The 10588-nt window shown below is 34.5% G+C and overlaps 1 long non-coding RNA gene across 1 annotated transcript; it reads right to left on the bottom strand.

The window, feature by feature from the left end:
- Window positions 1-2994: 2994 nt before the first annotated feature.
- On the bottom strand, window positions 2995-8919 carry LOC145804501 (uncharacterized). Its single transcript, XR_014346336.1, has 2 exons — window positions 8120-8919; window positions 2995-3259 (listed from the first exon to the last, which is right to left on the bottom strand). It is a non-coding gene; the product is annotated as an uncharacterized LOC145804501 (long non-coding RNA).
- Between the last annotated feature and the right edge of the window lie 1669 nt (window positions 8920-10588).

Below are 10588 nucleotides of genomic sequence, written 5' to 3'. Positions count from 1 at the left end.
GGGCTTAAACTCTATGGAGTTGTACTCACTTTTGTGTAACCAAGCGTGGACTTGGAAAGATTTATAGCCTTTTATCTCATTTCACTTGTATGTGATATATGTTATAGATTCAGAATATAAAGCTTATGAATGTATATCACATATGTCACCTTTTTATATATCAAACTCTGATTAATGAAAGCTTATCATTTCATTTATGTTGTCATTTATTAATTGTCATGGGATGAGTTATTGTCAATTATTTCGGCGCATGACAAGTCTCCATTGTTCTTCTTCTTTCTCTTATTGAGTTCTCTCTCTCTCTCTCTCTAGATTTTTTTGTTGAGTCTAAGTCTACAACTAGGGCTCGTATATATATATATATATATATATATGCCTTCTAACTAAGGGGTGAATTTAAATCCAATTAATTCATTCTGAATCAAATTTGTACCAAACATCTCATTTGGTGCTAAAAATTATGCTGATCACAAATACTTATTCAGTTTTGGTTTCTGGCGCCTCTAAGGCTTTCAATTTTTAGTTTACAGTTGTAATGCAATACGTTTTCCTACGAACAACAGATATAAATTCAAATCCTTATAATCCACACCATTAGACATGCAATTTCACATCAAACACAAAATCAATCAGCACATAAAAATGCAATTAGATGATTATTTAATCAAATGCATGTTCGGGTCGTTACAGTGGCAGTGAAGTTGGTGGTTCACGTGGTGATATTGGTAGTTCAGTGGTGTTGATATGAAGAGATAACATGCATATATATAGATATGTATAAATATAGATGATGGAGGGAGATATACAAAAGGTAATGGATGAAGCACAGAGGTGAGAAAGAGAGTGAGAGGGATGAGAGAGCTTTGAGAGATGGAAATCATTAATATGTATGCATGTATAGATGTGTATATATATAAATATATAGATAGATAGATGGAAGGTACAAGAAGATGATAGAGAGAGTAATGAGAATAATTATACAAAAAATCTTTAAAAATATATTATTTTTATTATATAAAAATAAGGGGTTTCACATGTATTTACCAATTTAAAATATATTTACATAAATAAGTTAGTCAAGTGCAACCTGTATTGTTTGACTTAATCCTAACATGGCTCATGACAGTTCGATTATCCCATAGAATTTTAGAAATTTCAAAAATGGTGTTACACTTTATCCTACCATATCAATTAATTATTTTTCTAAACCACAACATGGCATATAGTAACTTGAGTAATATTTCTAACATAGTTATTGAAATAAATATAAAATTTAAATCTTTTGCTTCATTTCTTTTTTTAGGCCACATTGCGTTAACCTCTAAAATCCAAACCTACCTTCAGTCATGAAAGCTCACTATTATCACCATAACAAGTTCTGTGTACAAATAAAATTCACCATAACAATCAAAATTACATATAAAAATTTAAATCTTTTCAATAAAATTTAAAAAGAAAGAAAAATAGAGAATAGATGGAAGAGAGAGCTAGAGATACCAAATAAAAAAAAAATAGTATTGTTATGTCATCTAACAAACTTTGACATGACAAATTATAATTATAAAAATTTTATAGCCATAATATAATTATGTTCAACAGAAAGCAGTTTTGTAATTTATGCAAATTTATTTGTTTTTAATTTTACCAATTGAATTAAGATACATGTATTTTTTTATAGAACAAAATACTAATAGAAGACTTAAATAATTATTGAAACTTACTCAATCTTATCCATTTATTTGTTTTTAAATCATTTCTAATTAATTTTTTGAATAATTGTCACGGGTTTTACGCTAGTGTATATATATACATATATTACATCAATCTTTGTAAGTTTTGGTATACTCGAGTTATAAGTCTAATTTCAAATTTTTTGGAGTCAAAAAAAAATAAAATTGAAAAGACTATATTAACCCTACTTATTTGTCTATCAATTGACTGTCTGTTTATATGTCCACATATCTGTCCACCAATCACCATCTCTACTAGTCGCAGTGATTGGCCATTGCCACCAACGACTATTTCGGCAACTTTTTTGACTCTAGTGATTTTTTTGACAAATTTTTCAATGACGTCGGTGACTTAACTGTAATTTAGCTACAGTGGGGTAAAAATGAAAAAACAATTCAAAATAATAAATTGTCCTTTTTACTAAACAATTTCATTAATAATGTCATCAATCTTTAGACCAACTATCATATCCCTCATAAAAATAGACTTACCAGCAATTATCCTTAAATCTTACTCGAATTTCACTTAAATTTCGCTATTTGTAATTTGAAACACCAGAAATAATAAGGATCACCATTTTAGATCCGTCAATGAATGAATATAAACCCCTACTTATTTCTATGTAATTCAATGGCGCTTGAAAGTAAAAGAATAGAAATGGGAATCGCATTATCATGAATCCTAAAAGTAAAAAAATTAAAGAATAAAATTGATACAAATTAAAATTGTAAAGATTATATTGACACAAGAGGTAAACTACAGTGACAACGAGTATATTTAGCTCAATTTTAAATATTGTGGATCCATTCAATACAAAAATTTCACTTTTTTGCAACAGCATAATACTCCTAATGCCGTCTCAAAAAACTTTTAGCGACGGCAAATGACTTTTAGCGACGGCAAAGGAGGGGTCACAACAGAGGGTGTTGCTAAAAAGTTTTAGCGATAGCATGATGTCGTCGCCTTTTTTTTTTTACGATGGCAAATGTTGCCTTTTGCGACGACATTTTACTATCGCCAATAATATGTAAAAAATTGAGACCTTTTACGACGACAATGTTTTACCATCGCAAAAAGTTTTATTTGAGACGGCAAAAAAATGCTGTCGTGAAATGTTTTTTTGTTGCGACGGCACAACCTCTGTCACTAATTTCTTTTGCGACGGTGTGGTGCCGTCGCAAAAAAAAAAAAATGCAATAAAATTATTAAAAATATTCAAATTACCTGTATTAAATGAAAAAAAATTGAAAAAGAAACCAATAATTGCATAATAATATAAAAATTCCTGTATAGAAATAACAATTTCTCCATAATAAAAATATTCTTCCATTCATAACTACACAACAACAAAATTACCACACTACATAATGTTCCATAATACATATATAATGTTTAAATACATAATGTTGTTCACAATTCAAAATAACATAAACCAAAAATAAAAGTTTTCCTCATCATTCTCCGTGGGGAACAAAAACAAAAGTTAGTCACATTCTTCACAGGCATGCATTCCACAAGAAGCAAACTCCTACTCAGGAAATATTTGAAAACAAAAAACAAAAATAATTAATGACAATATAATTATGTGTTAATATGTTAATTACAAAAAAACATAAAAATTTAACTACTATACAATTACAAAGATAATTAAGTAAATAATTTTGCCTGGACTGAAATTCCGACTCCAACTCCCAAACCAGGAACCCGATTCAAATCCCATCTTCTCCCAAAGTCTCTCGTGCCAAGGCGGTCGTGTGTGCCAAGTTTTGTGCTAATCCGACGCTGTTTGGTGATTTTGGGGCGCCAACACCTTGAATTCTAAGTTTCTTAAGGAACTAGTTTGCCTAGACAGAAATCCGACTCTAACTCCCAAACTGGGTACTCGATTCGAGTCCTGTCTACTCCCACAAGTCTCTCGTGCCTAGGCGGTCGTGTGTGCCAAGTTTCGTGCTAATCTGATGTCGTTTGGTGATTTTGAGGTGTTAACACCTCGAATTCTAAGTTTTTTAAGGAACTAGTTTGCCTAGATCGAAATTCGGCTCTAACTGCCAAACCGGTAATCCAATTCGAGTCCCGTCTTCTCCCACAAGTCTCTCGTTCCTAGGCGGTTGTGTATGCCAAGTTTCATGCTAATCCGACACCATTTGGTGATTTTGGGGCGTCAACACCTCGAATTTTAAGTTTCTTAAGAAACTAGTTTGCCTAGACCGAAATCCGTCTCTAACTCCCAAACCGAGAACCCGATTCGAGTCCCATATTCTCCCACATCTCTCTCGTGCCAAGGCGGTCGTGTGTGCCAAGTTTCGTGCCAATCTGATGTCGTTTGGTGATTTTGGGACGTCAACACCTCGAATTCTAAGTTTCTTAAGGAACTAGTTTGCCTAGACAGAAATCTGACTCTAACTCCCAAATCGGGAACCCAATTTGAGTCACATTTTCTCCCACAAGTCTCTCGTGCCTAGGTGGTCGTGTGTGCCATGTTTCGTGCTAATCCAATGTTGTTTGGTGATTTTGAGGTGTCAACACCTCGGATTCTAAGTTTTTTAAGGAACTAGTTTGCCTAGACTGAAATTCGGCTCTAACTCCCAAACCGGGAACCCAATTCGAGTCCCGTCTTCTCCCACAAATCTCTCGTTCCTAGGCGGTTGTGTATGCCAAGTTTCATGCTAATTTGACGCCGTTTGGTGATTTTGGGGTGTCAACACCTCGAATTCTAAGTTTCTTGAGAAACTAGTTTGCCTAAACAAAAATCTGGCTCTAACTCCCAAACTGGGAACGCAATTCGAGTTCCGTCTTCTCCCACAAGTCTCTCGTGCCTAGGTGGTCGTGTGTGTCAAGTTTCATGCTAATCTGACGTCGTTTGGCGATTTTGGGGCGTCTACACCTCGAATTCTAAGTTTCTTAAGGAACTAGTTTGCCTAGACCGAAATCTAGCTCTAACTCCCAAATCGGGAACTTGATTCAAGTCCCGTGTTCTCCCACAAGTCTCTCGTGCCAAGGAGGTCATGTGTGCCAAGTTTCGTGCTAATTTGACACCGTTTTGTGATTTTGGGATGTCAATACCTCGAATTCTAAGTTTTCTACGGAACTAGTTTGCCTAGAATGAAATCTAGCTCTAACTCCCAAACTAGGAACCCGATTCAAGTCCTGTCTTCTCCTACAAGTCTCGCGTGCCAAGGAGGTCGTATATGCCAAGTTTCATGCTAATCCGACGCTGTTTGGTGATTTTGGAGCGTCAACATGTTGAATTCTAAGTTTCTTAAGGAACTAGTTTGCCTAGACCGAAATCCGACTCTAACATCCCAAACTGGGAACCCGATTCGAGTCCCGTCTTCTCCCACAAGTCTCTAATGCCTAGGAGGTCGTGTGTGCCAAGTTTCGTGCTAATCCGACACCGTTTGGTGATTTTGAGGCCTCAACACATTGAATTCTAAGTTTCTTGAGGAACTAGTTTGACTAGACCGAAATCCGGCTGTAACTCCCAAACCGGGAACTCGATTCGAGTCCCGTCTTCTCCTACAAGTCTCTCATGCCTAGGCGGTCGTGTGTGCCAAGTTTCGTGCTAATCCGACGCCGTTTGGTGATTTTAGGGCGTCAACACCTTGAATTCACGAGGCTGAAAAAGAATGACAAAAATGTTACTTGAAACCCTTCCACAAGGCTGAATTCAATGTTACTGGTAGACATGACCTTTTACACCTTGTGTTTTTTTTCTTTGTGTGGTTAAATTCTAGCCCATATAAATAAATAAGCAAAAGCAAACCTAAAACGCACTTCCATATCTATGAGGCCATGAACACATCAAAATGCTTGTATTTTTTAACCACTCAAAATCTCATATTAATAGCTAAGGGAGCAATCAAGATTCAACTATCTACCATATTTGCATCCATTAGCAGTTCAGACACTAGATTCAATTAAATTAATCTAGTAAACCATCAATATACATAGAACATAATTTGCTAGAAATCACATTAATATCAACAGTAAATGGAAAGCTACATCAAAGCATGCACACATGCAACTCTAGATGTGGTAGCAAGCAAATAATATAGCGACCCTGGTTTTGACCCGTCTCTTGTGGTGTTCCGGACTCGGGTTTGTATGGTTTGAATGGTGGTTCATGTCGTGTGTCCCTTGTCTTCCCCTCATTGTTGGTTATTGGGTTGTAGTTGTGTTTGGAAAATGTTGGTTGCTTGTTTTTCCAAACTCAAGTTGCCTAGAATTTTAGCTCTCCGCTCAAGCGGGCATTCTTACGCTCGAGCGAGCTTCACAAATTTTTTTCCACGCTCGAGTGGGAATTCAGGCGCTCGAGCGGGGACTGTGTCTGCAAAATTGCTGAGAGGGTGTATTTTACGCTCGAGCGCAGGGTTTCACGCTTGAGTGGGAGTCTGTGTCTTACGCTCGAGCGGGAGTTTCCACACTCGAGCATACTGTGTTTTATCAGTTTGAAAAGGTGACATTTCAGATCACTTTTTGCAATCCTCTCTCTCTCTAAAATTCTCCAGATTTCCAGATCTAGAGCTTTCCTCTCTAGAAGTCATCTTCTCTCTTTGATTTCTTCAAATCCATTGGGATTTTAGCCATAGTTCATTTATCAAAGTTGTATAACTTCTCGAGGGCTTCGTTCTGTGTGGTGCAGATCGAGTTTTGACACCGTAAATTTTGGGGGTTTCAACTATTTTCTTCTTTAAACTTGAGGTAGGAATTTTCTTTGAGTTATATATATGTTTTTGCAAGATCTAGATGATTTTTGAAATCATCCTTTGATTAGTTTTGAAAGTTGATAGTTGATTCAAGAAGATGAGTGATTTTTGAAAGTGGGTTTACTTTTTTGTTCCTTTAAAAATAAAAATTGAGGGTTCTAAACTATGTTGATTGAAGAAAGAGGTTGTTGGTGAGATTTTTCTCAAATGTTTGAAGATGGATGATTTTGGTGAGAAAACCTAGAAATTGGGGAATTTTTAAAAGAAGTTGAAAATCCATGGTTGTTATTATCATATCTATTTTGAATGCCCAAAATAAATGAAGTTTGGAAAATTTCTTATTTATATTGTATAAGTGATAAATTTTGAGGAATATGAGAATTGTTGTTCGTTTTGGAAATTGTTATTCAAAATGTTGATTTAGTCTTGAGATGGCTAATTTGTTAAAAATGTTCGAAATGTGGGAAATGTGTTATCCATTGGATGAATTGGAATAAATGTGTATCTATTCATCTTGTGAAAATTGCATGGAAAGGAAAAATGGAAATTTTGATCACAATAGTAGTATTGTGTGGAAGAATTGGAAATGGAAGAATTGTTGCATTGTATTGATTATTGTTGCATTGGCATATCAATTTATTTGATTATAATGAATTTTGAAAGTTGATTCGAAAATTTGCATTGAGAAGAGAATGTTGAGAAATAAGTTTTCATGGAATTATTTTGGAGTAAATACGGTGGTAAATCCAAACAGATGGTGTAGATGAAATTGATTAAGTTGGCCTGTGTGTCCTTGGTGAAAGACCAAAAAGTCGTGCGGATAGGTGTCGAGCCTTCCGGTTAGTACTGGTAAAAATGACAATTGGTAATACTTGTAAAGTCTATTTGCAGACACCGGCCTAGGGAATACCAGAGTTGTATTTACCACCCCTTGATTAAAAAGGATAAATGTGGAACAGTTGAAATTGTATAACATCATTGAGCGTGATGGTTTTCAAAAGATGAATATGTGTTTTACCTTAAAAATAGGCAAGGCATGGCATGGCATGTGCATTCATCTCATGAGACTTGTATAAAATGTATATACTTTGTGAAGATTTTCTTATTGGGCTTTATGCTCACCCTATGGGATTTTTGGTGCAGGAAAATACGTGGTGAATCCGCCTAACTGAGGGTGTGGAAATGTGTGCTGAGAGCACAATGTTCTCATTTGCTGTGACTTTGATTGTAAGCCAAGGGCTTTGTATGTGTGGGTTTGAATAACCGTTTTGTGTAATCAGGCTTAAGCCTTGGAGAATTGTAAACCCTTGGAGGTATTTATTTGTTCATTTATTTGTTGTTGGATTAAATGTGTAATCGCAAGAGGGACTATTTGTATCTTGTAATACAAGTATGGAGATTTGTTTCGGTTTTTCCTTTAAAGAGCCATGATTGTTGTGTTATTATTTGGGCTTGAAATTTGGGGCGTTACAAATAATAATCTTGATCATTTTCAAAACCATCTAGATATGGTAGCAAGCAACTTTAAATCATTTATTTGAAGCATTTGTTCAACATGAAGTTATTCTAGGATATTAAAAAAAATAAAACAATGAAAAGAAAATAAGAAAAGAAAACACAAAATGTACGAATGCATTTGTAGGAAAACTTGTAGTAGAAAAACCAAGATAATTGAAACTCACTTTTTTTCCCAGCAGTGTTTCACCAATTGGCTATCCAAGCAGCTTCTACTTTACAACAATGTGCATCTCATTCTGCAATAATAACAAAATAATAAAAAACCAATTCACATAAACATGACTTAAATTTCATACAAAAATATGTGTTATATATATGATATAACCACATATACAAATAACAATGTCTTGCAAAAGAAAAGGTGTAATGCCTGTCCATATAATCCTAAAATCCCAAACATCCAGTATTTCACAAGAGTCCCAAAAAACAAAAAACAAAAATAAAATGCATATTGAATGCACACTACCACAAAAAGACCCAAACCTAAAAGCAAAGTTGAAATGTTGTCAATAAACAACAAAAGTCAGGAGATATGGAGAAAACCAAGCCACGCGAATGGATTCTTAAGATATCTCAGCAATAATGACAAATAAAAGACAAAAGTTCTCAAATTAAACAGCTTAATAACAAAATGTGCTCCAAATGATCAAATGCTCAAGCAATAGTGGATTTCCGCATGCGACCAATTCATATTTAAATAGGAGAAACACCCTGTGAAAAACATAGAGTATGAGCACATCAATTACATACTTCTAACACTAAATAGTGGGAATTTGTATGGAGTGGGAAAGGCTATCAAGAGGGAATAGAAAGATACAAAATAAAGTAAATAAAATAGAAGGGTTATATGCCAAAATGACCAACACTAAAGCAAATTTGAACCCCTAAAAAACAATGTCATGTACCTTTGGGGATTAATGAATTTAAACTTTGTAGTGAAGATGAGGTAAAAAGAATAAAGTAATTACAAGGCACATTGCCATCGATGAAAATAATATATAGTAATAGATAAGAGAGTAAATCTAATTAACTTTTTTATAAGTTGAAAGACTAGTGATATATCACTCACCTATATTGTGATACTGACAAAATACACCACTTTCTAGTTGTGAGGTTATTACAAAAATTGTAACGTCCCCAAAATAATACAATAAATCCAATCTCATATGCAGAAAAATATGAGAAATAACATACTTTCATACATCGGAATTTATTTATAAAAGTTTAATGTACAGTCAAATGCCTTGTAGGCTTACATATTCTCAAGCTATTGCTTGGTTACACAAAAGAGAGCACAACTCATTACAAATAAGCCATTGGCTAAACATATAACAAACATAACAACAGAAGCTCTTGATTCCCATATGTCCATCCACGCTATTGCCTTGGTGGAAGCATATCACCTGTACCTGAAAAATGATGTCCCCATATAGGGTGAGCCAACAGCCCAGTAGAAATAATCTAACACAATATATGGATTTAGCAAAGGTATAAGTACCAAGTGCATAAACAATGCCTGTACTAAAACATCCACCAACTTGAATATTCATATGATTCCATTTCTTTCGATTCATTTCAAATTCGTCTATACTTCTCAATTCATGAGTCATGACCATTATCTTTCAATTCATTTCTCATTCCATTTATTCTACTCAATTCATGAGTTAAATCTATTTCATTCAGACGACCAAATTGAGACTACAACTCAATAAGTCTTTAACCAGCATAATCATCATACAATCACTTTTATTTGATATTTTACAGACATTTTGTCCGCGGGAAACGGCACCCATTTATAATCGTGATTTTCGGGACTTTCACCCTAGACGCTCCGCCCAACTTAATCCAATGGAGTCCATCCCCTATCTCCTCCCAAACATCATACATATACAATGTAATTAAAGATATAATCATACATGGAGTACATCCCCTATCTCCTCCCAAACAAGTGTACATGTACAATGTATATAAAGACATAATCATATTCAATGACAACCAACAATGGATTAGTTTTAAATCACCTAATCCTCGTGCAATTTCTACAACAATCTTAGCTATCCTCCACCGATAGCCCAATACAATTATTTCTAAACAGATAATTAATCTCAAGATAAATAGTTTAATTCAAAACTTCCAAAGATGTAAGATAATACATATCTAATTTCACCATCCACATCAATAACCATCCAATTTCACATTTTCAATGTTAATCCCAATTATTTATACAAGATAATGATCTAATCAAATTAGGGCAAAATCTCACTTTTTCCAAATATTGACCCGAATATCAAAATCAATCATTTTGGCATAACATGCCCTCATATTCAAACCTCAACCCCATTTACCTCATATTCATCAAAAACCCCTCTTTTCGATAATCACACCCAAATCCTAGATTTGTCCCAAATCACGACCAAACCTCATCATCTATACACAATAACAAATAACTAAGCTAAAAACCATATTAAAGTGTAAAAAATCCCTACATCAAGTGTAGATGAAGAATTTAGTTGAAACACCCCAAATTTACAGTGTCGAAACTCGATCTCCGCCGCACACAACAAAGCCCTCGAGAAGTTATGTAACTTTGACGAAAGAACTATGGCCAAAATCCCAATGGATTTGGAGAAATC

This window comes from Camellia sinensis, chromosome 12 (genome assembly GCF_055761805.1).
Source record: "Camellia sinensis isolate YWXY chromosome 12, ASM5576180v1, whole genome shotgun sequence".
NCBI classification, from domain to species: Eukaryota; Viridiplantae; Streptophyta; class Magnoliopsida; order Ericales; family Theaceae; genus Camellia; species Camellia sinensis.
Note: the sequence above shows the minus strand (reverse complement) of the source record. Positions and strands in the feature narration are given on the sequence as shown.